We start from the raw sequence: 26,955 nt of genomic DNA on the forward strand, positions 1-26,955 counted from the left end.
ACTAAAAGTGGCTAAATAATAGAGGTTAGTTAGTAATCTTATACACAAAGTCTGGAGTTTGGCTGTCCTAAGGTTGCTTTAGTTGCTCACCAACGTCAGGGGTCTGGCCGAATTTCTATTCAGTTTCCCTCATGGTTGCAAAGAGGCTGCAGTAGTCCCATAAATCACACCCTTACACAATGGTGCTGAAAGTAGGAAAGAATAAAACAACTTCTTGTATGTCTATTGTTTTTTTTAATTAGAGAGAAAAATCTTTTCTAAAAACTTCCCAGCTGAATCCTTCTTCCATCTCCTTGTCCAGAGCTGAGTCATATAACCACAACTAAGCCAATTACTAGAAAGGGGGACGGGATGACCACAATTGCCTAGACCAATCATAATGCAAGCCCTGGGTTTGATATACTGTGCCCTGATACCAAGGCCATGTCAGTGAGGAAAAAGGGATGGCTGTGGAGTAGTCAATCAAAAAACTGCAGCCAATACCTAAATTCCTGGAAAAAAAGGTTCCTTTCAATTGCCATGGGGCCAGGACAGATCTCAAAGTTTGAAGATCTCTTTTACATAACAAAATCGGAGTGAGTACCCTCTCTGGGCAGACAGATGTGGGGCTTCCAGCTCTGAGCACAAGAAAGCTTCAGCCATCAAATCACTCACGTCTTTGAACTCTATCTACACAAACAGATTTCTTATAAGGACCAGCCCATTTTTAATCCATCTTGCTTTTTCAAATCATAGCACTCAAAGGGATGGGGGGCTACGGAAACAACAGTTGTGTTCTGAGCCTTTAAAAATTCAGCGTGTCCTAACTTTAGGTCATACTACCTCTCCTTGAATCTAATTACCTGTTGGCTTATACGACCACCTGGAATAGTGATTTCTGTATGCTTCCTATTCACCAAGTAAGGCAACGCTATTTTCAAAATGTCTCAATACTATCTCCTTTAAGCTTCTAAAGGTTTCCTCATCTGTTTATTAGTGTTTCATTTATTAGAGGCTAGCCTGTAAGCCTATCACAGATTGTTCTTCAGAGATATCGTTGAAGCCGTAATGGCCAGAAAAATAGTTGGCATTTATTGAGCCATTACTACGTGCTAGGCACTATTCTAAGTCCCTATAAAATATATTTATATGTTTTAACTAATTTAATCTTCAAGAATCCCTGTGAGGGAGGAATCTCTATGTACTTTTTTGCAGAAGAGATACAGAGACATTAATTAAGTTTCCCAGGATCACATAGCTTATAAGTGGAGGAATAGATTCAAACTCCAACCATCGAAAGCTAGAGTTCACATATTCAACCACATACACCACTTCTCAAAAGGGACAAGATATTCTCTTCCTTGTGGGGCTCCTGGGAATTTTTCACCTTATGGCTTGAAAGCACTTCAGAAGACTTGCTGGGGTGAAATAAAATCATATATTTAACAGAAAAAGCCAAGCCAAGCCAGATATTACACACTGATTCCTTTCCACTTTGTCATCTGGTCTTTCCTCTCAGACTGCAGGGGTGCCTGTCACATTACTCGGTAAAAAAACATATACTCAAATTCTCACAGGCAGATTGTCTCTACTTTATGAAGAGATTGTCTGAGCAAAGTGGCAATTTGAGAACAGCTGTAGGAACCACATTTCCCTTCTGAGGTAGTTTACAGAATAGTTTTCTTACAAGTCTAGGGCAGACACAGCTGTCTCTCTCATATCTTTTTAACATTTAATCATACACCCACTGAAAAATACTGATTTTTAATTGTCTTAGGTGCATGTCTAGTTGCCCCAACAAAATTACAAGTTCTTTAAGAATTGGGATTACGTCTTATTCATGGGTGCCTTCCCCTGGAAGAATCTTCCCTTAGAGAGATTCTGCTTTGTGTGTGAGGCTGGTGGTTATTGATTGCCCTTTGTGTCAAATACTGTGCTAAGAACTTTATACACATTGCTCATTTAATATTTAGAACAATCCACCAAGGCTATTTTCCCCTCACCTTGAAATGAAGAACTGGAAGACTTAGAGAGATGTGCCAAGGCCATCAATCTATCAAGTAGCAGAGACAAGACTCAAGCTTAGGCCTGTCAGACTCAAGCCTACATGTTTAGAGCTATGCCCTTTCCATCAAGTCAAGCTTGTTCCTGCTTCCAAGCATTCATCTGTGCTGCAATTAAATGAAGGGAAAAGTCCTTCTCTTTTTTCTTTTCTATCCATAACCAAGGCTTGCCTGAAGCCCCACTTCCTCCAAGAATCCTTGAAATACTTGAGGCCATCGAAGCCCACATCTCATAGCACTAAATTACAGACCATCTAATACTGCTCTCAAATAGTTTCGTATATGCTAATCATTCTTCTTATCAAAATTTTAAAGCTCTTCCAGGGAAGAAATTATTGCTTAAATTATTATTTTTTAATGTGGCCACAATTCTCTGAATTTGTATGCAGTGAGAAATACGGTAAAGCATTTATGTTGGTTTTTCAGTCTGAAGATTGAGCTTGTTTCTTGCTATTATCATTATCGAATTCCCCATGTTGTTTTCTGGCTTCACCAACTGGAAGGCAAGACAGATCAGGCAGAATTTATCTTCTCATCTACTGTGATGCAAAGAGCAAGAGCAAAAGTTTAACTAGTTCTTTGAAAATTTTCTGCTTGGAAATAAGACTATATACATAGATGTATGCTTATACATACAAACACATGAACACACATGTGTACAAAATTATCCAAATTTTGTGTAAAATATTTTTATATTTTATTCAGTTGGGAAGAAAAATGCAAAAAGCGAACAGTGATTATATCTGGGTGGTAGAAATATGACTAGTTTTTATTTTCCTCTTTATTCTTTCTTGTATTCCCCAATTTTCTACAGTGAAAATGTGTTATTTTTATAATTAGACATTAACAAGATTACCTAGATCCATTAGTAAAAGGTAAAGTCAACAATCTAAAAAAAGAAACACAGGTTGTAACTAATTAGTGTTTTTCAATATGTGAGGAAGTGCAGAATAGCACTGATAAAGTGATAACATTTGATCCAAAGCACAAATGATGATACCAGTATGAAGTTTTTTCTCTCTCCTTTGCTCTACTCTGTATCCTAGGTATTGGTAACATTCCTAGGAGCCTCCTTCCCTAGTGTCCCAGTATAGCCACCAGCAGTTTTGGGGCCTAAAGATTTCTAGATTTAAATTTAGAGAGGAAGAAATAGTGCTGTTTCTCTAAATTTCAGCAGAAATCTTGTCCCATCTCATTGACTCTGAATGAGTCCTCTGTCCAATACGAAATCAATCAATTGGGCCAGGAAAATATGTTGAGTGGATTGTTTTATACCTGAGTCATTTGCTCTACCCTGAGTCATAAAGTAGGACCAACTCCTCTGGAAACACCTGGGCCAAAAGCCCTTAGAACTAAGAGTGAGTTATCAAGGTTGAACAATACAAAGTCAATACATCCAAAAAAAAAATCAATTATATTTCTGTATACTAATAGTGTACAAATAGAAACTAAAATTTTAAAAGTAGTATCATTCACAATAACTCAAGTAATAGAAATATAAGAAGACATATACGGGATCTGTATGCTGGAAACTGAAAAATGCTGATAAAAGAAATTAAAGGAGATCTAAATAAATGAAGAGAGATAATAGAGATAGTAAAGATGTCAGTTTCTCCAAAATGATCTCTAAGATTTGACCAATACCAATCAAAATTCCAGCAGGATTTTTTGTAGATGTATACGAATTATAAATTTTATACGGAAAGGCCAAGGAAGTAGAGTAACTTGAATTGGACACTTTTAAATACTCTAATCAAAGACTTACTAGAAGGCTGGAGTAATCAACACAGTGTGACATTGACAAAGGGGTAGGCACATAGATCAATGGAACACAATAGAGTTCAGAAATAGATTCACTCAAATAGACCCATATCCAGCAAAGGACTTGTATCCAGAACCTATAAAGAAGACTCAAAACTCAGTAATAAGAAAATAAATAACCCAATTTTTTAAATGGACAAAAGACTTAGATACCTTACTAAAGAGTATGTAAAGGTGACAGATAGACACATGAGAAGATGATTAACACCACTAGCCATTTGGGAAATGCAAATTCAAACTACTGCTCAACTACAGAATGGCTAATATAATCTCATTAATCCCTCTTGAAGACAGAGTAACTAGAACTCTCACATGTTGCTGGTAGGAGTGTAAAATTGTATGGATACTCTAGAAAACAGCTTAGCAGTTTCTTCTAAAGTTATACATACATTTACCATATGACCCAGCAATTCTATTCCTGAATACTTTCTCTAAAGAAATGAAATCTTATGTTCACACAAAACCTATACATAAGTGTTTATAGCAACTGTATTCATAATCATCTAAAAGTGGAAACAACTTCCCTCAATGATATACTAGTTTCCTATTGTTGTAGCAACAAATTAGCATAAAATTAGTTATCGAAAAAACTCACACTTATTATCTTACAGTTATGGAGATTGGAAGTCTGAAATGCATCTGACTGGGTTAAAATCAAAGTTTTGACAGGGCTGCATTCCTTTCTGGAATCTATAGAAAAGAACCAACTTTCTTGCTTTTTCCAGCCCCTGGAGGCTGCCTGCATTCTTTGGTTCCTGACCCCTTCCATTTTTGAAGCCATCGGTGGCTGAGTCTTTTTCACAATGGTATCTCTTTTGTTCTGACTCTTCTGACAACCTCTTCCCCACTTAAGGACACTTGTGATTACATTGGTCTCACCTGGCTAACCCATGACAACTGCATTAATGAGGTCAAATGATTAGCAACCTTATTCTATCTGCATCCTTAATTCCCGCTTGCCAGGTAACATAACATATCACAGGTTTCAGGAATTAGGATGTGGACTCCTTTGGAAGGGCCATCAATCTATCACAAATAGACAATGAATAAACCAACTGTGGTATGTCCATATAGTGGAATCCTACTCATCAATGAAAAAGAATGAACTTTGATATAAACAACAAATTTGGTGAATCTTAAAGGCAGTGTACTGAGTAAACAAGACCAATCTCAAAAAGTTATGTACTATACGAGTCTGTTTATAGAAAATTACAAAAAAAAATCAGTGGTTACCAGGGGATAGAGATGGGGGCAGCGTATGACAACAAAGTGACAGCACAAGGTAGCTGTCATGTTATGGTGAAAAATGAGACATACATTGAAATTTGGAGAACTGTACATCAAATGGAAAAACTTTTTTATTGCATGATAATTTTCAAAATCAAAAAATTAATTATAAACTGTACCACTTCACACACACACATACACAAAGATGCTCATCACAGTACTTAATAGTACTAAGGGGAAAATGCCAAAAATTTTACACCAGACTCTACCATTTTGGTGGTGAGTTCAAAACAGCTTCTGCAGTTCTCATCAAGCTTCCCTGAAACACTAAATCTGTTTGCGCCTCCATTTTCTCAACTCAAAATAAGAGTAATATTAACTTTATCGGGCTATTAATAAGATTAAATGAAAATGTATATGTAAATATTTTGACATAAAAGGATAATCGATTGTGTTAATTGCTTTGTTTTTGCCAACCTGTTGGAGTGTCTGAACTCTCAGGTCTTCTTTCTCTCAAGACTAAGAACTTGTAGATTTTAGAATTGCCAGTGTTATGAGTGGAAAGATAGACATTCAAAAGGGAGATGGGTAGGAACCTACAGAGTCACAAAGGATGCTCCTAAGATGTGACACCTCCCAACAAATACATTTACATAAGGTCTGCTGTCTGTGAGACATATTTTATTCCCATTTTTCTAACATAATGCAATCAAAGAGTTACACCATTAGCATCTTTACAGATGTCTTCCATGCCTTCCTCCAGTCATCTCCAGCAGCTTCCTGTCCCTACATCTACTTCATGGACCTCACAAATATCTAATGAGGTGGACAAGAACGGAATACTCACCCATGAACTTATTCTTTTGTTCAAACAGCATTCGTCGAGTATTCCCAATTGCCAAGCACTGAGCTCTACCTAGAGATGGAAATGTAGATTGGCCTCTGTTCCTTCCCTTGAGATGTTCAGGGTCTCATTGTTGAAGGTCACAAAACATGAGATTGGTGGTGAAGACAGAGGGTAATAAATTCTACCACTTTGGATGTTAAAATGCAAAATTTGCTTGGAAAGCTTTAGAAAGCTCTCCTAATCGGATATGCAAAAACATTGAGTAGGAAAGAGTGTTTGGCAAGGGAAACTATAAAAGAGTAAAGTAAAAATACATCTGAGAAGAATAGGCAGGAACTAAAAATGCTAAATAAAAAAAGAATGTCTCCTTTTTCTAGACTCACCTAAATGTAATTTGTACTTGTCTTGCTCTGATGTGTGGTATTTGCCTTGTGAGTATTGTCATCTAGTTTGCAAGTAGATATTTGTAAAACGATTTGGGTTTCTCGTAGGAGAAAAATGGGGTTATACATAAGCCTAATGAGATTAATTATCAAGTGGCTAAACTGATGAATTATATTATTAATTTCACTGAAGTCCAATATTGGCATAGAATTAGAAATGACCTCATAAAAATTCAAATTTGCCAGACTTTGCCCATATACTCCCAGGAAGAATGATCATACATAACCAGATATATATTGGAAGGTTTTCCTGTAACCCTGTTCTTCTCAGCTCACTGAGTTTTGATGATTCTGTTAAACAAATAGGCCTTCAAACAAAAGATTCCTATAAACATGGGTAATCACAGGAAAAGAGAATAACATGTCTTTCCCTCTATTTGCAAAATTTGGGATTGCTGAATTCTGACCATGGCCTATTTTGAAATATTAAAAGATGTGATAAAAAAAAAAATTCTTGGACAATGTTTGAATGTTAGTTTTACTCATAATGAGGGATTGATTCCAGGATCCCCCATGGATACCAAAATCTATAGATGCTCAAGTTCCTTATACTATAAAATGGCATTGAACAATGCACACAGTCAGTCCTCTGCACCCGTGAATTGCCAACACTGTTGAATCCGTGGATGTGGAACCTCTGGATATGGAGGGCAGACTATATTATCCATTTATGCCTCACATCTCCATCTACCATATTACCATATTGATTAGAAAGAGAAATGGTATTTGTGGATGGGATCTGAAAAATTATAAACATTTTGAAACTTGTCTTAAAAATATATATATATGTTTGGTTCATTTATACTTAAGATGCTTATTCCTGCAAAGTACCCTGGCCCGTACCCTCTGTGTCACCTGGAGGGCTCTCTCATCTCAGTCTTGGTCTAGCTGAATCCAACATTCCCCAACAGGCTGCTCTCTAGTTGCTTTGCCACAACGACTTTCTGAACAAATTCTCTCTTCCCGTGAACCATGACAACACTTCCGCATCCCTAGCACAGAATTTAGCATCTTACTGTGCACAGATACATCTGTTAACATGTTAGATGTGGTCCAACGAGGCACTGTGCTTGTTGAGGGGAGGAAGTATCAGAGAGGGTGTGGGGATGTATTCCAGAAAGTCACAATGGCATGGGGGTGGGGAAGTTTCAGAGCAAAAATGTGATTATATACTTAACAAAACTAACATAACCCTTTCCAGTCATATGTTTTAAAAGGTTATTTTGTATTGACTAAGACAAAGCAATACTGTGTGTTGCTATGGCAGCCTTTTCTGAGGTCCTTGGATATCAGGGCTGCAGATGGTCCTTGCTTTTAGTTTTGGAGTAAGAATCAATTTATTCCCCGTTGAAACATATAATTTTTAGCTTCTAGGCCTTTAAATCTATGAAATGCACAAATGCATCAAATCAATTTAGAAATATTTAAGAATTTATTTAAGAATATCTACTAACCACTATTGCTAAGTAGCTAATAGTAATTAATTCCAAATATTTATTGAGTGCTTCCATGGCAAAGCCCTGTGACAGAATCAGAATGTTTAATTCACAGTTCTTGCCCTTTGGCATTTTGCAACCCAAAAAAGGAGAAAGAGATCAACAACATTAGCAATTAATGCTGCTAGTGGTTAAGGAAGAAAAGGAAGACCTGACTGGGAGAATAAAAAATGATTTCACAAGGAGTTTAGTGTAAATATGTAGAAGAGAGAAAGACAAGGAGAGAAGTCCATTTGGAAAGATTCAAGAACAAGTTTGGCTCCACCTTACAAAGAGGAAAGAAGAGGTTTAAGTCAGAGGGGACATAGATGGTCCTATAAGCAAGTCAAGAATGATGAATACTAAGCCATAGTCACTGGATTTAGACTTCAGTGACCAGTTTAATGGAAGGTCCAATTTCAATAGCAAAGTGGAAACAAAAACCAATTGTAAAACAATCCCAGAATAAAGAAGACCATGTTTTACAATGGGAGAGAGTCAATTCTAGATGTAGGCAGAAGGAAAGGATTTAGGGTAAAAGAGAAAGAAATGATAGTAATCAAATTTAGAGTAATCAAACTGGGCTAGAATTACAATGTGCTGAAAGAGGAAAGCCCTGGAAAAAACAAGTCACATTCTTCATTCTGTTACTCTCTCTTGCATGTTTATTATTAGCCTCCCCCAAATGCACCCTGAGAGCAGGATTATAGACTATACTAGCCTGGTATATAAAAGGCTCTTAGTAAATCATTCGTAAATAAAATAAAATATGAGGAAAGAAGGAACAAGTGAAGATTCAGAAAGATAAAGTGTAAAAAAACATGAGAGTGTGTATTGGACTCCTTCACCCACTAAGAGGAGTAGCAAGGTCACTACTGAGAGTGAAAGAGGTCAGAGTGAGCTTGGTGGTAAGAAAGTTGAAAGCGGATGCTCAGGAGTGAGGAAGAGGACAAAAAGCTGGACCATGTGACTGAGGACTGGACCATGTGACTGGGGACTGGACCAAATAGCAAGGCTTTGTGACTTTCTTCAAAAATTTTTGGCCACCTCAGCAAGGGAGAAGCAAAAGCCAATGGCAGTTGCTGATGGCTGGAGGTGGCAAAGCAGATACAGTAGGACAAAGTGGTGTCAAACTTGATGACCAGTCAACAATCCCATCCCTGAGATTATGATGCAGTCGATTCATTTAAAAAGACAGTCAGCCGAACCTACCTTGCATTCCCATCCTCCTTGTAGGTATAAGCCACAGCTTGATAGAAGAGCTATACTTTGGGGTCAAAATCTGAGTGGTCGCTTCAAGCCTTTAGAATTTCTGGGGCTGGTGAGAGTTCTTAAAGAGTGACAAGCAAAAAGGTACCTGGTGGGAGGACCAAATGAGGCATTTGTTAACTGATGCCACAATAAAATCTGAAGTATATCACCAGCTCCCAATTTCTTCAGCTTCTCTACTGAAGTGGTTCTCAAACCTTTGCATTCATCAGAATCACTTAAGGGTGCTTGTTAAAACAGATTGCAGAGCCCACACCAAGAGTTTCTAATTCAATAGGTCTGGAGTAGGGCCCCAAAATTTACATTTCTTACAATGATGATGCTGATATTGCTTATCTGGGGACCACTGTGAGGACCACACTTCTAAGACAAAGGGCTGCCTCTTCATTCTTCCATATATCACTTCTCTCCTGACCTTTTTCGTAACTGACAGAAATGTTCATTGAGTGACTACTACATTCCAGGCAATAGTCTAGTTCTTTTTTTTAAATAATTTAAAATTTTTCAATTATAGTTGGCATACAATATTATATTAGTTTCAGATGTACAACATTGTGATTAGATATTTATGTAACTTATGACGTGATCACCCTGATAAATCTAGTACCCATCTGACACCACACATAATTATTACAATATTGTTAACTATATTCCTATGCTTTCTCTCACATCCCCATAACTATTTTCTATCTACCAATTTGTGGTTCTTAATCCTTTTCCCTTTTCACCACCCTCCAACTACCATTTTATTAGGCAAACATCAAAATATTCTTTGTATCTATGAGTTCATTTCTGTTTTGTTTGTTTATTTATTTTGTTCTTTAGAGTCCATGTGTAAATGAAATCATATGGCATTTGTCTTCATCTGACTTACTCTACTCAGCACAATACACCCTAGTTTCGCCCATGCTATTGCAGATGACGATTTAATTCTTTTTATAGTTGAGTAATATTCCATTGTATATAGGTACAACCTCTTCTTTATTCATTCAACCACCGATTGACACCCAGGTTGCCTCCAAATCTTGGCTACTGTAAATAATGCTGCAATGAACATATGTATTCCCTCTAAAGTAGTATTTTGGATAAATACCCAGAAGTGGGATTGCTGGGTCCTTCTTTGTCTCTTGTTATGGCCTTTGTTTTAAAGTCTATTTTGCTGGTATTAGTATTGCTATCCCAACTCTGCTTTTTTTCTTTTTTGTTTCCATTTTTATGAAATATCTTTTTCCATCCCTATACTTTCAGTCTGTGCATGTCTTTCCATCTGAGTGAGTTTCTTGTAGGCAGCATATGAAAGAAACTTGTTTTCTTATCCATTCAGCCACCCTATCTTTTTTAAATTTTATTTTATTATTAATTTTAAGTATACAGTACATTGGTTAGACATTTGTATGGCCACCCTATCTTTTGATTGGAGCATTTAATCCATTTACATTAAAAGTAATTGTTGAATATTCTAGTTCTTAGAACAGAGCCTGACCCAGACTAGATACTCAGCAAATGTTTGTGAATAAACAAATGACTAGTGAACAAAATCTAGATACAATTCCTGCCTTCAAGGAGCTTATAGACTGATGGGGGAGTCTACATAATCTCATAAATAAAAATATAATTAAAAACTGTGATACATACTAGGAAAACAAATGCTAGTGTGCTTTTAGAGTAATATTAACTGGAGGATTGGGAAAACCCAGAAGGGGAAGGAGGCGTGTTGTAAAATAGAGACCTGAAGTCACTATGGATTTAAAATGATATCATCAGGGTGAAGATGTTTGTGGGAGTTACGAGCACAGAGCTCCGTCGTCTGCCACATTGGCCCTTTCACTAAATTCCACGGCACCCACCACAGTACTACTGAGGAAATGGTAAGTGTTCTACAATTTTTAACTGAGCGATGATACACCAGCTGGTAACTAGTGAGTGGTTCTGGGACAGTCAATGAAGTAATTTGGGTTTTAAGCTTCTCATCTGTAGAACAAGGGTGCAGGGGGCGCAGTATCTATCATTGTTCCAGGACTGGGGTTCTTGGCCTTAGCTGTGTATTGACACCTTCTGGGATGCTTTAAAATAAAGCCTGGGTCCCATTCCCAGAGAATCCAATTTAACAGGTCCGGGATGCAGCCTGGGAATCGGTATTTTTAATAGCTCCCTCAAGTGATTCTAATGTATAACCTAGGTTGAGACTCAGTGAGCTAGAAGGATTCTAGATGATTCCTCTAATTGGTTGCAATAGCCAAATTCTCCAACGTTATGAGTTAAAAATCCCAATGTCATAAGTCTTCATGCTTGGTTTCTAAATTAAAATACATCCAAATTTTAGCTAAGATGGGTTCCATTTTAAACAAGCCTCTCAGAATGAATCTGTTTCAGTATAATTATAGTTTCTCTTTCTTGAGTTTATAGAAAAAATTCTTAGAATTTTATTCAACTTGAACTCTAACTGAATGTAACATAAACCTGATCTTAGCAAAGCTCATTTCTTTCCAGATTCAGCAGGGCTTGCTAATGGCACCTGTTATCATTTTACTTGAGTGGTCTTAAGAGTGGCTTCAAGCCAATCCCCGGGAAAAAATCTGAAGTGCTCTTTATTATGAAAATCCTGTCTGCGTTGCTTTTAACGCTTAGTGAAATCTAAAGACCCCTGTTCTAAAATATTTGTTGTTGTGTCTCAAACATAAGTGCATTCGGTAAGTTTTTCCCATCTTGGTTAGCTCAGCTAGAACCATGTGATTTGAGATTGGTATATTTGTTGCCAATTATATTAATCCATAAGAGAAACATCTAGTTCATAATTATAATCAGCAACACTTTACCTGGGCCACAGTGAACCTGACCCACTTCTCTGTCAGCTCCTTCCTTGTTTTATGATACTTTATAAACTTTATCTAACTCCAAGCCAGGCATGTGCTGCTAAATATTTAACGACCTATTCTTGAGCGTGGGGCGAGGAACCCTGATTTGTAGTGTTTGCCATTTTCTATGGTGTAAATGCTCCCATCCTGGTTTATTTAGCCTACCAGCATATCACCCCTGAACATGGAATTTGTAAGAGATATGTGGTATTCACTCTTATGACTGGGTACCAGACAGCTCCAGCCTACAACTGCTCCACCTCCTCCCCAGGAAGAATATAATCTGGCAGTGTGTTACTTGATATAAAGTAACATGTCTTCCTAACTCACCTTTCCACCCTCAATCTCCAACACAATGTATAATCTGTTCCCTCGAGGTCCTTGCACTCATTTCAAGTAAGAAGGCTGTGACAGGCACTAAACATAGACTTAGAAGATCCGTGGGCTAGATTCCTACTTCTGCCACCAACTCCTGGAGAGCTCAAAAGGGTGGGAAGTCCAAAGAGAGATGCTGACCCCAGAGGTCCAGTGACCAGGTTCTTGTCTTATGCCGCAAGAAAGAATCAAGGGCACGACAAACAGCAAGTAAGAAAGCACAAGTTTTATTAAAGTAAAAGTACACACTTAAGAGAAAAGGGCAGGAAGCTCAGAGAGAGAGAGAGTCTGCCCCAAGCTGTCCGAATTACGGGCATTTGTCTTCTTGGGACTGGGGATGTCTCAAGGCTATCCATCTTGCCTTCTGGTCTTGGCTTGTTTCTCATGCTACCTGGAGGGGAGGAGGCAGCCCAAGGCCATCCATCTTTTCTCCCTGCATTGGCTTGTTTCTCATGCTGGAGTGTCATGCTTGAAACCCAAACAGGGAGAGGGCCGAGCAAGGGATAAGGGAGACATTCCAGAGCCAAAGGGAGAGGCCTGAGTAAGAAACTAAGAAGAAATTCCAGAACTATATCTTGGAGGTGGGGGTACTTCCCTAGTGTAACTATCCTGCTTCATCATGATGCAAAGATATTTTATTTTTCCCTCTGTGTATGCAATGTGAATCCTTAATTATGATGCTTTTCACATAATCTTTCAGACCCTTGTATACTGTATCTCTTCTTTATGGTGACTTTGTACATGCTGTTCCCCCTGCCTGGAATGCTCTCCTCTATCTTTTCCACTAGTAATCTCCTATTTTCCCTTCAGATTATAAAACAATTATCACTGCAGCAAGGAAGGCTTCTCTGACCTCCAACCTAGATTAGATCTCCCTAATACATTTTACTATAGCCCTATCTACCTCTACCTTGGAACATCTGTCACAGTTAAAGTTTATGTGTGCTTGTGTGACTTTTAAAACATAATATCTAATTTCCCCAGTAGACTCAAGTAAACCCATATAGGAAGAGACTATGTCTATTTTTGCTCCGCCATTGCAAATGCAGGCCCTGGAGGAGTACCTAGCATTGGGATCTCTTTTGATTGGCATTTGATTCCCTATGAGGTGGGCAGAACAAACATCTCTTTCTACATTATTCCCATTTGATTGATGATAAATTCAAGCTCAAAAACATCTGTGTCTTGCAACAGCTTATATAAGAAGCAGAGGAATGGAAATTCAACCCTTTAACCTGGGTCATAGTGCCCTCTGGCTCTAAGGACCTAACGAATCCTTCCCAGTGAAGTGTTAGACGCACTGCAAACTCACGTAAAATATTTCAGGAAGAGGGTGAAAAACTGAAAGAGAGAGATGATCTTTTACATGCTGTCCTCAAATATCTGGCTTGGGAAATGTCAGATCAGATAGTCCCCAAGATCTTGAAAAGGGCAGAGACTATGCACTCTAAAATTATATAACCAATGCAAAGCTCCCAGATGTCTGTGTTCTTGTTCTTTTTGTTTAGCGATAAGCAGACATCAAAGCAGACTGACAATATTGCTGCTGGTTTAAAGCTAGAAGTTTAAGAAGTAGGTGCCTGTTTGACCACATAAAAAAAACAATAATTGAACTTCACAGTTGAAAAAAGAAAGAATCCATTATTTGCATAATGGCAAATGTGTCAGGTCTTCAATACCTTTGATAACAAGACAGTGCAAAGCTCCATGGTCATTGTGGCTGGAACGTTTTTGAAGCAGTACTTTTCTCCAAGCTTCCTTTGAAAGTATCAATTTTGGGTTTAATTCTAAGGGCTCCTCTGTACTTATGGTATGTGATTTGATGGGAGCAGTACAGTATGCCCTAGTTTTGGCTTGAACAGTGTCTCAAAAACTCTAGTCCCTGCAATTTATATTCACCTACAAAGCAAATGACATACACTTATGCTTAATTGCCTCCTTGTGTTGCCCAGAATTTAGTGCCTGAGTTGATTAGAAGTAGATGGCTCTGAGCTCATTCCACTTCAAGAAATTTTCTTACTCTGCCCCTAGTACCTCCATGCTGACTCTGCATCCCCGTGGGTTCATGAGGGGAGGGGCAAGTGAGGGAGAATAGCATCATTTTGGATGAGTGAAGATAGGTACAGTGGGAAGTTGGGGTGCTTCAAACGGTTGTTCAAACCCTAAGTCTGCTGGGTAAGGATATAAAGCTCCCCCCAAATGATAATATGGGTCATAGCAGTTGTTTGGACATGAACATCCCTTGTCAAGTAATGGGTGAAGTGTATTTCTAAGGGACACTGGGAGATGGTGGGGGTGTGGACATAGCTAGCACACTTCTATGGGCATATACGCTTAGAAGGTGGAGAGGCACCCATGAGACTCTCTGAGGCACCATGGTCTCAAGGACAATTTTCCTTAAAATGTTCAAATGACCCCAAGATGCCTGAGAATGGAATTGCAGGTACAAGGTATTCAAAATAATCCATACCAAAGGAGGCCAGAACCACTAGGGAACTGAAAAACTCCTGTACGCGGGGTTTTGTAAAGCCTAAAATTTAAATGAAACTGCTTTTTTATCATAAAGGTTGCATTGCTGACGTATTTCCCTCAGCCACCCTCTCTGCTTACTGTGGGAACTGACCTCCTCCCAGAAGTCAACATGGTTACAGTAGGGCAGAAGGAAAAGAACCTCCCCAACACGCATCAGTGAGATCCTTTCTGGAAATGTGGAAGTGGAATAAGAGGTGCAAGTCGGCCTTGCTCGTCTGTCTTTAATTGAGGAGATGCAAACCTGGTATTTGTTGGCAGTGGTTATTCTGCCATGTGGACTGAAAAATAGAGACAGGTAGTTTGGACCAAGAAGAAAGAATTAAGCAGATGCAGAGAGAAAAATGGGGACGAGACAGGGTGGGAAAATTTCCTAGTGCCCAATAGCCTTCCATTTCGGGGTTTCTGAGACCCAACTAGCCCCTGCCCTTGGGTTGTCTGAGACACTCTGAATCCTTATATTCATTCCAGCTTTTATCTAGGGTAATCCCAGTGGGATTCTGCTATGTGATTCTCCTGGTTATAAGAGAAGCCAAATCATGTTATTTATATGTGCAATACTAGTTAAGTAACAAGAACAATAAATGGAAATAAGTGAAGACCACCCAAAAGAGAACAAAGAGAGGTTATTATTCAGAGTTTGGCATAGCAAGGGAGTAAGCCACCATCACTTGCATTTGGCAGAAACTTAAACACAAGCAGGGTAATAGGAAAGCTTCGTAGAGAAAAAAGAGAAGACTTCATGTGTACCGTTTTGAGGTTGGTAGCATGGGATGCCAAAAATGAGCTAACTAGAAGCAGTGTATCCTATCCAATTTGTTTGAGGGGTGTGTTTGACTTTCTCTGGTTGGTCCTGAGTTTGGGGAGGTTTAAAAAATAGAAAAGCTGGCACTTATTGACTGAGTCTCCATCCTTCTAGGTCAGTTAGTGCAGAGGTTGTGGGTCGGAGTTCTTTCGTTATACCTGCTCTGGCCATTATCCGTTCGTATATTCAGTCTCTCAGAACAAATATTCATTGAATACCTCTTAAGTGATGAAACTCACTCCTGACTGCATGTTAAAATTACCTGAAAAGCTTTAAAAGCAGCAAACTAGACCAAAAAAAAAAAAAAACAGAACTTCTGAGGCTGGAGCCCAAATATCAGTATTTTCAACAGTGCCACAGGCAATTTCGAGGCACAGCCCTGATCAACAAGCAAACAAATGTCGATTTGACACAATCTTTGGTAGGGCTGCTAACTTCTCCTGTGATCCTCTTTTCTAGAAGATACATCATTGACAAGGACCTATAAAAAATTACCAAAGTGGTAAAACTCAGAAGCCATGAAATAAGAAAAGTGGCTTTACCAGGCATGGAGTAGCCACTTAATAGTTTTTTAAAATAAAGGAGTGCCCGAGAATGAATGCAGTTCCTAATATTTGTGTGCATTTATAAGGCTGTTCCAAAGGTGGCAAAGCCTCCATGGGGATTTAAAAGGTATTTAGAGGACCTTAATAAGAGCTATCATTTATTCGACACATTCCATGTACTAGACATTATGCTAAATGCTTGGTGTATTATCCCATTTAGCACTCACCATTATATCTCACTAGTTTAAACAGAAATGTAGATTCACCCCAGAGGCAGTATTTGCTCCCAAATGATCATCTAATTATTTAATTAACAAGCATTTATTAAGCAACTGCTATGTGCCATTACTAGTCTAGATTCTAGGAATGTAATAGTGAGAATAACAACCATGGTTTTTGACCTCATGGAACTTAAAAAATAGTGTGAGATATTAACCTTAATAAAATATCACATGATATATCACATTTGGGTTTTAAAGAAAAAGTATAGAGAACTAATGATTGACAAACTTCCAGTAAAGAATCAAAGAGTAAATATTACACTTTACTTTCCCTATACTGCACTTTATATCCCCATGACTATTTTTTATAACCCATAATTGGTACTTCTTAATCCCTTTACCTTTTCCATACACATAGTCAGTAATATTATAATTATGTATTGTGTCAGATTGACATTAGACTTATCAGGGTGATCGCTTCATAAGTTATATAAATGTCTACTCACTATGTTGTACACCTGAAACTCATTGAGTATTATATGTCAACTGTAGTTGAAAACTAAACATAAATATATATATACATACATATATACATACATATATCAAAAGATATGGGGGAAAAAAGATGAAATATTTTAAGTTTGTGGGCCATATAGTCTCTGTCACAACTATTCAACCCTATCATTATATTGTAAAAAAGTTGCCATAGGCAATATGTAAATGAACAGGTATGGCTGTGTTGCAATAAAACTTTATTAATGAAAACAGGAGGCCAGCTGGATTTGACCCAAGGGCCACATTTGCCGACTGCTAGTTTATAACGTAGAGATTTAATCTACTTTGAAGAGTGAGGAAAGAGGATTATTTAAGGAAAGAACATTTGAAAATTGATTGCAAAACCTGTCTGGTATTCTGGCATCCAGTGTATCCTCGAATCTTTAAGTACCAATATACTCATATTTTGTTGCTATGTTATTATGCTGGCATCTGTAAAAAAACTAAAGCCAGAATCATGTCTTGAGGAATATCAAGAGTTGTATTCTGCATTAAAGTTTTGAATCCAAGTTGCAATCATTATGAAAGTGTTCTTTTATCCCTCCAGGATACAAAAGATAAAAGAGAAATGACAGTGGACAAATACCAAAAAGAGTGGAATAGGAAGGCGGCAGTTTCTATATTTATATATAACTGCACTAGAATCTTTATCTATACATGAGAAATCTAAGGATGACCAAAATAAACCAGAAATTCTTTCTTTGAAACACAAACTCTACCTCAGTATATTAAAAAAAAAAATGGGGAGACAGGGAGATCCTGTAGTTCCTATAAGGGAAAATGTTCAAATACATCTTGTCAAAGTTTCAATTAAGAAATGCTATTACTCAAAGACACGAAAGTCAGAAAGAAAATGTGCTGGTTTTAAATTCCTTCTGGACATTCACAGACCAGAGCTTCCAACAGTTAGATAATTCTGCAAAAAATACTCTGGAGTTTCAATAATGACATGATTGTCATTTTTTGTTTTTTAAGAACAAAGTTTTTTAAAAAATAAAAAATTATTTTGTAACAAATGTTTTATTATTATTGAAGTTTCAGTCATTTTTATGTACCATCAATATATTTTTATAATATTTTATTTCTACTAGTTATATTTTTATAGCAGAAAAATGTATGTCTAATGTTTTTTCCATAATTTAATGTTCTCATTTCTTTTTTGTAATAGGTTTAAATGTGTTTGTATTGGAAATGTATTAAATACTTAAGTTTCTATTTTTTAATCAAATCAAGTTTAAAAAGAAATACTATTCATTTGACAGTTAAAAGAAACCCTATGAGGCGGGTACTAGTATTATTTGCACTTACAAATAGGGAGACTGAAGCTCAACAAGGTTAAGAAACTTGCCCAAGGTCACACAGTCAATAGCAAAGCTAAAATCCAATGTTAGGTTGCCTAGCTCCAGAGCCCATGCTCTTAACCACTATGCTGATACTTTTGAAAATTAAAATAATGGCGCTAAAACTAGAAACAAATACAAAAATATCAGCATTGTCATTTTCTCTACTATAGCAATTACTACATTTGAACCGAACTCTGAAGGATGAATAGGCATTATCTCAGTGAAAAGGGAGAAGAAGAATATTTCAGATACTAGAGGCCCTAAGGCAGGAGCTACCGTGGACAACAGTAGGAATTGAAAGGGGATTTCTAATGGCCAGTTTTCCCACGTAAGTTCATAATAACCAGAAAGTCTTCATTTCTGGATGCTAAGAAAATGTTTGTGTGTGCTGGGAGCACTATTTTGGGTGAAAAATAAGACATTTTCATGTAGTGATAGACTGTTTACAATCACTGCATCCTGGTGCAAGTGGTCTGGAAATGGAAGATAGCCATTAAACTGGAGAGAGTTGAACGTGGATAAGTTAGGGTAAATAAAATAGAAGTAAATGGTTTGGGGGCTGGTAGAGGAAGTATGAAAGAAAAAGAAGGTGATGGAAAAATTGACTAGAGTTATCGAGAGACCCCAAATCCAAATCATTCATCAAAGAAAAAGGTTATTGTGTCCTCAAGCTAAAAATGGGCGGAAATGGTTCTTTCGTGTTTCCCTCAGTTCCAGGTTCTTTGCCTTTCATCATACCACCATGCCAAATGGTGCCCATGCGTGGGTCACAGAGGCAGAAAGTTTTATTTTGAGTCTAAAACTAAAATCTTTATAAGCCCAACATTCCTTATTAATTTAAGTGCTTTCAGGGACTTTCCTATATTCTGTGAGGACTCAGTCATCAGAAGACCATCTCATTCATCCCATAATCAGGTGCTCCAATCTCCCTCCCCCAGTATAAGCTCAGGCTGGTTTAGCCTGACCTGTGATGGGGAAATGGCCTGCCTGGAGACGTGACCCTTCGGTTTTCAGACGGCTTCCTTTTTCAACCTTCCTCTTAGCTTTATAGCCACCCTTTCTTTTTACACGCCCGCCCCAGTCACAAGTGAAGCCAGGGTCCGAACTGAGGGGCTGATTTAGTGCCATCTTTTGAGAACTTTCTCTGTAATGCAACTGCTCCAGTGACTTTTCATTATAGTCTTAAATAAAAAAATTTAAATAACCTATCATCAAGGAGGATTCTGGGGAGAATATGCTCCTAATGGGTGACCACTCCCATAATTCTCCTCCACCCCACCCACCCCCAGGTATCTCAGCCCCCAGGGATAGAAAAACCTTGCTTTCCCACCAGTGTATTTTTAAGGGGTCGCACTCTTAACAAGGAAACCCACCAGTGTATTTTGACTCCTTAATTATTATAATTGTTCTATTATCATTATATTAATTATTATTATTATATGATTATGATTACTATTATTATTATTATTATTATTATTATTATTCTGGCATGCCAAGATATGCCCTCTACCCCATTTGCTGACAGGGAGGCATTGAGCCTTCCCAAGCTTACCCAGGGGTGGTGAGAATCCCCACAGGGGTGTGACTTGAAACCCAGGCAGTATCCCCCTTTCCTCTCCTAGACATCATTATATCACCCAAAGGATTCTCATATCCCAGTCTGACTTTTGCCTTTGGATTATGTCAACAACGAATTTTCTATAGTATGACCTCCAGACAAAATAAATATGATGATCAGATATGAGCAGCTCGTGTTGGATGACATCATTATTCATTCATTCTTTTATTCATTCACCAAACCTGTGCTCAATTTTTACTACACATCAGTCATTCCGTGAGACATAACGAATAAGATATGCACTCCATCCCTCCTTGGAAGCTCAGTATTTACTGTAGGACAGACTCATAAAGAGACAATCACAAAACAATATCAATGACTGTATTGCATCCTGAATTTTAGATCCTATGTGATATACTGTAATGATATGTGTTTGCATTTATGGCAAGAGCACCACACTCTATGTGTTTGTAAAAGATATTTATCATCAAAAATCCTTTGTTTTCTCCCTCTACCAAAACCAGAAAATCTCATCATGGCAGATGAAGATAGAAAAGCCACTTAATACCTGGCCAATTTATCATGTCATGGAACAGGTGTGGGGAGAAAATGATTGTCTGAAACGATCAGGAAAACAATCACGTTAAGAAAGAATTAATAAAGGGAGCCTACTGAGAGGACTAGACTTAGCTATTTTATTTTGGTAATTAATAATCATGAATAAATGAGCCGAAGATTGCCAAAATAATCTAAATGATTAACCTGTCAAGCCATAAGACAGACCAAAGCAGTTCTTAGGATGGGTGGCAAATGTGATTCAAAAGGCCACCTACAAAAGGCTTAGTTCAGAGGCAAGGCATGGGATATGGTTCTATGAAGAGTTACAACAAATTAAACAGCTCCATGTAGACTAGTGGTTCTGAAATCTGAGCCCACATCAATATCACCTGGGGGTCTTGTTATCATGCAGACTGCTGAGCCCCTCCCCACACAGAGTTTCTAAATTAGCAGGTCTGAGGTCTGGCATAAGACCCAAAGTTTGAATTTCTTTTAAGTCACCAGATGATGCCGATGCTGCTGGTCAGGGACCACTCTGTGGTTATGAACCCTGGGTGTACATTAACATCAGCTGGGGAGCTTTTTAAAACTTTCAAGGCCTTGACAAAACAATTAAATCGTAATTTTCATAGGTATGCCATAGACTGCGGCACTTTTAAAGTTCCTAGAGTGGTCTACTGTATAGCCAGGGCTGAGAATCACTAGGTAGAATGAAAGCCAGCAATAAACATTAGTAATAATATAGGAAAGAGGCATCTACTACTCCCCACCCCCTCTTTCGGCATAGGACACGAGTCCCCACTGGGGGAGGATTTGCCCTGTCCTGCATCAGTCCCTCTTAGAATTTATGTGAGATTGATAATTTGGTGGAGAACATAATAGAGAATAAGAATTTAAGCCCTGAGAGCCTCAATCAAAATCCCAAATGGGACCTTTAGATATGGTTGTCATGTTTTGGGGTGACTTAGAGTCTCAGAAGCTTCCATGTGAAAAAAATTAATACAAGAATTTTACTTAATGTAATATGCAAGAGAGGGAGGAGAGGGAATGAACACTTTGGATTGGTCAGCTGTGCAATTAGGTAACCAGGAGAAAACTGACAAATCACCTCCCAAAACGTAGATGCCCATTAGACAAGAATGAATTTTAATCTAATTGTACGAAAGTGTGGTATTTTTTCTCTGAAAAAATGACAATAATGTCATTTCCTCTGAACCCTAGGTTATTCTGAGGGAAGGAACTCTACTGAAAGTTCTGTCTAGATGATGATTTTCCATTTATTTTTCCCACCCATCTATATCCTGTCCCACCCCTCCAGGCCAGCTGATTGGGCCTGGTGGGCACCTGACACAAAGACAGCTAATCATCTGCCTATGGCAAGTCCTCCTGAGGACTGGAGGTTCTGCCCAAGCAGAGATGATGAATATTTGCTGAGCCAATTAGATTCCATCTCTCATTACTGGAACCAGAAATAGAGGGAGAATAAGGCAGTTGGTGGTATGAGGCCAAAATGGGAATCCTTGAAGAAATGGATGTACTAGGTCGGTGGTCCTCAACCTTTCTGGCACCAGGGACCAGTGCTCCTATGAGTATCTAATCTAATCTGATGATCTGAGGCAGAGCTGAGGTGGTGATGCTAGTATTATGGAGAGGCTGCAAATACAAATGAAACTTCACTCACTTGCCCGCCACTTGCCCCCTGCTGTGTGGCCCAGTTCCTAACAGGCCACGGACTGGTACCAGTCTGCAGCCCAGGGGTTGGGAACCCCTGCACTGGAGGAGCTGGGCCTGATTGTAGAGGAGTCCAAAGGGCGAACTCCTTAAACACCTTGAACTGCCTCAGATTTCAGTCTCTACCTCCTGGCTTTAGAAGACCAAACCCCTTAGGTAGATTTTCTTGAAAGTTCTCAACCACCTTTGCCCCAAATGTAGCTTTAGAATAACTATCCCATTTCTGTTACCTGAGTCTCTACTACTCTTGACCAAGAGAGTAGTTTAATTGGCAGGAGTCTGTCATACAGACACGTTCTTGCTTCCCTTCAGAGGCCTTGCTTCTCTGTCTTCTCCTCTGACGTTTATGCTCATTCCCTCTGTGGAGCTGTCATGCTATGTTATGGGCATGGTCTTGTCTGAAGACAAGAGGGTCGGTTTGTTTAGGAGCTTTGACATTTAACTTCTCTGCTGTTGGGGGTCTCTGTTTCTTTGGCTTTATTTCGGGTCTTTTATACCTCATAGGATTGTGAAAAAGATAGGAGTAGAAAAGTACATCAAACGTGTGCGTGCATGTGTGTGTGTGTGTACACAACATATACTCTAAAACCAGACTGCCTAGGTTTAAATTTGAGCTCTACACCTTCCTAACTGTGTCACCTTCAGTAGGTTACTTAACATCTCTGAGACCAGGGATAAAAGTAGAACCCTCCTCATCCAGCTGGGAGGAATAAGTGAAATATATATGCAAACATCTTAGCCCACTGCCTGGTATAATGTAAGCATTCTATCAGTTCCAGCTATGATTACTGCACAAATACAAGAGATTATTTACCCATTTAAAGGGCTATCTGAAGACAAATGGATTCTCACAGTTAGAAATTGGTATAAAGGTCCTGACAATCCAATTGGCTTCTCACTATAGGTCTCTTACCTATAACTGTGAGTTGAGTTAAAGCTTCAGTAGCAGGAAACCATCTGGAACCTTTGGATAAGCAGCAGTGAGTCATTCTTGGGCCTCCGAGGGACTCTGTGAGCCTTCATCTAGGAAGTGAGGCTGCCCTGTGAGCAATTAAAATACAGTCATGGAGATAAGAAAAGCTCCACTAATTAAAACATAGCACATGTTGTCATGAGGGACTCATCAACTTACCTGTGATCTCACACTTGCCTCATCTACCCTACGATTTCAAGCCCTAGTCCTGCCTTCTGGGACAGTATACAGACATGAGGTTCCAGGAGGGAAAAGCAAGTGAGAGAGGCCCCCCCAGACATAAGCTTTTTAATCCTGACATCATGCAGTAAGCAAGACTTTTACAGCAAGTGAACTCATACAATCAAAAAACTTGTACCAAATCAGAGTGACTCTTTTAGTCTTTAATGACTCCAAACATATTCAAGAAAGAATAGATGATTGGAAATACCCACACTGGTAAGGCTCATGAACAAGAGAAGTAAGTCTTACTAAGCCTCCATATGTAAAAATCTAGGCTACAGTTTATTCTAGATTGTGATCATTCACATAAAATTTTAAAATATTTTAATTGCCAAATGCATATTTTACTAATTGTAGTAAACTTTCAGCCTTCCTAAATGGGTTGGAGAAAAGTTTTCTTGCTGAATTGCTAAATAGTTAAAATACAATGATGTTCTCAGTATTAAAATGAGCTAAATAAAATAAAAATAAAACGTTGCATGATATAAATTGAATCAACTTTAGCTACTTAGACTAGGACAGTTAACTTTCTGTTAGAATTTTCTGTGTTGAAGGAGGTGTCCTATATCTCTGCTATTTAACATGATGGCCACTAGCCACAAGTCAGCCACATGTGTGGCAAAATATGGTTACTGTAACTAAGATACTGAATGTTTACTTCTATTTAATCTGAATTTAGTTTTAAATAGCCACATGCGGCTAACGGCTACCATTTTGGAAATTGCAGAAGGATTAGAGATTGGTTAAATCTAAGGTAACCCAAAGATGTGCCTGGCATGGATCATTTCAGAATTAACACAAGTTACTTGTATATCATCTGTCTTCTCATAATATAAAAATAAAGTCAGAACAATCAATATCTACTCTCTAAACACATACAAAACAAAAACCCATCATCTGAGCTTTCTGATTAGCTTAGATTTCAGATAGTCAGTTGTCATATATTTAACTGTAAAAAATAACAAGAATCATAAAATTCCAGAATTGGAAGAAGCATTAGAAATTAGGCAAAGTGTTCAAAACTCAGATTCTTTGGAAATATTTGGGGATATTTGGGGCTGTCATGGTCAGAGGCCAGAGATTTTAAGCATCCTGCAATGTGCAGGACAGTTTCACAAATGGAAGAAGGATTGTCCTGTAACTTTGAGTTGAGCAAAATGTCAATTGCTCTTTCATTGAAAATATTTTCTGTCCAACTGTTCATTTTAAAAGTAAAGAATTAGCTTCCAAGGAAATTAAGTGATCTTCTCTGGATTCCACAGCTAGTGAAGTTACCCAGACCATGACACAGGAAGTAATGACATCTGAGTGTAAAACATATTTGTGCCATTGCTCCACAGGCCACACTAGATTTTTAGAAGAAATGAATGAATACATAGCAAAAGAAGATGTTTTGTTAGAGTTCACTATCCTTAAATTCAAAATAAAATTGAAAGAAAACTCTCATACTGAGGAGGTTTATGATGCCCCCATTGACTGGCATCTGGGCATATAAAGGGCTCTGTACTCCATTAATTACAATGGCACAGTTGAGTTATTGTGATCGAGACTGGCCTGAAAACCCTAAAATATTTATACCTGGCTCTTCAAGAAAATGTTTGCCAACCTAAGAAATCAATTATTATAACACTGTACAGTTAGTATGATAATTGAGGTAAGTACCAAGTGCTATGGGCATCAAGGAGTAGGTAACTAGAAGATCCAGGGAAAGCTCCCAGAAAACCGAACCTTGAAGGATAAATAGTCAGAAAACATGATACGGTTGGGCTAAATTGTGTCCCTTCCAAAATCCATATTTTGAAGCCTTAACCCCCTGTACTTCGAAATGTGACTGTATTTGGACAGGGTCATTAAAGAGATGATTAAATTAAAATGAGGCCATAAGATGGGCCCTAATCCAGCCAGTCTCATTTTTCTTTTATAAGAAGAAGAGATTTGGACACATCAGTAGATATCAGGGACATACAGAGGTATAACCATGGAAGATAAAGAATGAGAAGGTTGCTGTCTGCAAGGTGAGGAGAGAGGCCTCAGAGGAAACCCAATCTGCTGACACTTTGATCTTGGAGTTCCAGCCTCCATAATTGGAAGAAAATAAATTTCCGTTGTTTAAACCCCCAGTCTGTGGTATTCTGTTCCAGTAAGTAGCTCTAGCAAACCAATACGAGGTGGAAAAGAATGCTGTTCTAGATCAGAGAAATCAACATGGGCAGAGCCTCAGGGCACAAAAAGTCATGGAATTTTCAACAAATAGCAAAAATGTGTCTTTGGAGAATTGACTTGACTATGGGAGGTCGGGGGAAAAGATGCAATAAAAAAGAGACACTGAATGCTAAAGCATTCATTTCATCCTTGGGCAGATAATGAGCCTCCAGGATTTGATTTCTAGAATGGTGATTTTGATGGCAGATGAGAGAACAGTGCCAGGAAGACCAGCTGGGAAGCTTGAAATTCATGAACCAGAGATAAGGTAAACCTAAACCTTATTACTGCCTAATGGGAGCAAAATTGTCAGTGGATTTAAGAGACATTTCTGAGGAAAAACAAAAAGATTTTGTTGGCCAGTCGGATATGGAAGAAATGGTACAATGAAACTGGGGCCTCAGTAAAATTAAATTTCCACAAATTTGAAACTGGTCCTTTCTACAAAGCTATATTTAGTTCTAGCCCAAGAACGACAGAAAATGTTATTTTAAAGGGCCAAACTGTGCTTCTTAAGCTTCGAGATGGATAAAAAATATCAAATGACTTAACTTGAAAGAATTTCTCAATAGATTTCTTATAAATTAAAGCAGAAAAAGAAAAAGGCAGATGAGATGGATGGTTAAAACTAGACAGAACAATTAAAATAGTTTATTAATTCTAGTATTTGGAAGTGTCAGAATGATGAATGCATAGACCTTACCAGACAAACAGAGATGGCAGCCTTCAAAATAAGCTCTGCGTTTGTGTGGCTGGATTAGAAATTTATTACTTTAATATAAATTTTCAACTGATGCCAGAATTGTAAAATAATAATAGCATCGTTGCATAAAATTTGGATTTTTTTTTTGTCCTGCATTCAAATATTTGCTCTTAATAATGTGATGTTCTTTGAAACTGACATCCTAATTATGCAGATATCCATTCCTGAATGAAATAAGCCAAAGAAGAACCAGCCCAGCCAGATGTAAAGCCTAATGATACCCTCATTTTCAGAGGCCTCATTTTGAAGGACTTCAGCTCTATTATAATCAAAAATAGCAAAATCCTAGTTGTTTAAAACAACAAAAATTTCCTTGTTGTTCATTCTACCTATCTATTGTGAATTGTCAGTCGGGGATTCAGGTTCATGGAGAAGCCCTCGTCTTAGACTTTGCCAGCTGTCATGGTAAAAGGAAAAGAGGATGTGGCAAAGCTTACTGTATTCTTAAAAGTTTCTTCCCAGAAACATTACGAATCATTGCCAAAACAAGTCACATGGCCACACTTAACCTCCAGTAAGTGAAAAATAAAATCCTATCATGTGTCCAGAGGGAGAAGGTACTAGAAAAATATAAAATGGAACACTTGTAAGAAGTT

At 38.1% G+C, this 26,955-nt stretch overlaps 1 protein-coding gene across 13 annotated transcripts in view; it reads right to left on the reverse strand.

The window, feature by feature from the left end:
- The window catches only part of TMEM108 (transmembrane protein 108), a 473,125-nt gene that overhangs the window by 380,524 nt on the left and 65,646 nt on the right, over positions 1-26,955 (reverse strand). For 7 of the 13 annotated variants that reach the window (XM_036220011.1, XM_036220008.1, XM_036220009.1 and 4 more), the window contains 2 exons: positions 23,113-23,240; positions 9,068-9,212 (listed from right to left, as the gene is read on the reverse strand). The exons of 1 other annotated variant lie outside the window; for it this stretch is intronic. The gene's annotated coding sequence lies outside the window, so the exon portion shown is untranslated. Of the gene's footprint in view, positions 1-5,937; positions 6,007-9,067; positions 9,213-12,309; positions 12,525-23,112; positions 23,241-26,955 lie in introns of those variants that run through there. 5 more of the 13 variants (XM_036220017.1, XM_036220013.1, XM_036220007.1 and 2 more) reach the window with 4 other exon arrangements.

Source organism: Rousettus aegyptiacus, unplaced genomic scaffold (assembly GCF_014176215.1).
Source record: "Rousettus aegyptiacus isolate mRouAeg1 unplaced genomic scaffold, mRouAeg1.p scaffold_m13_p_4, whole genome shotgun sequence".
Taxonomy (NCBI): Eukaryota; Metazoa; Chordata; class Mammalia; order Chiroptera; family Pteropodidae; genus Rousettus; species Rousettus aegyptiacus.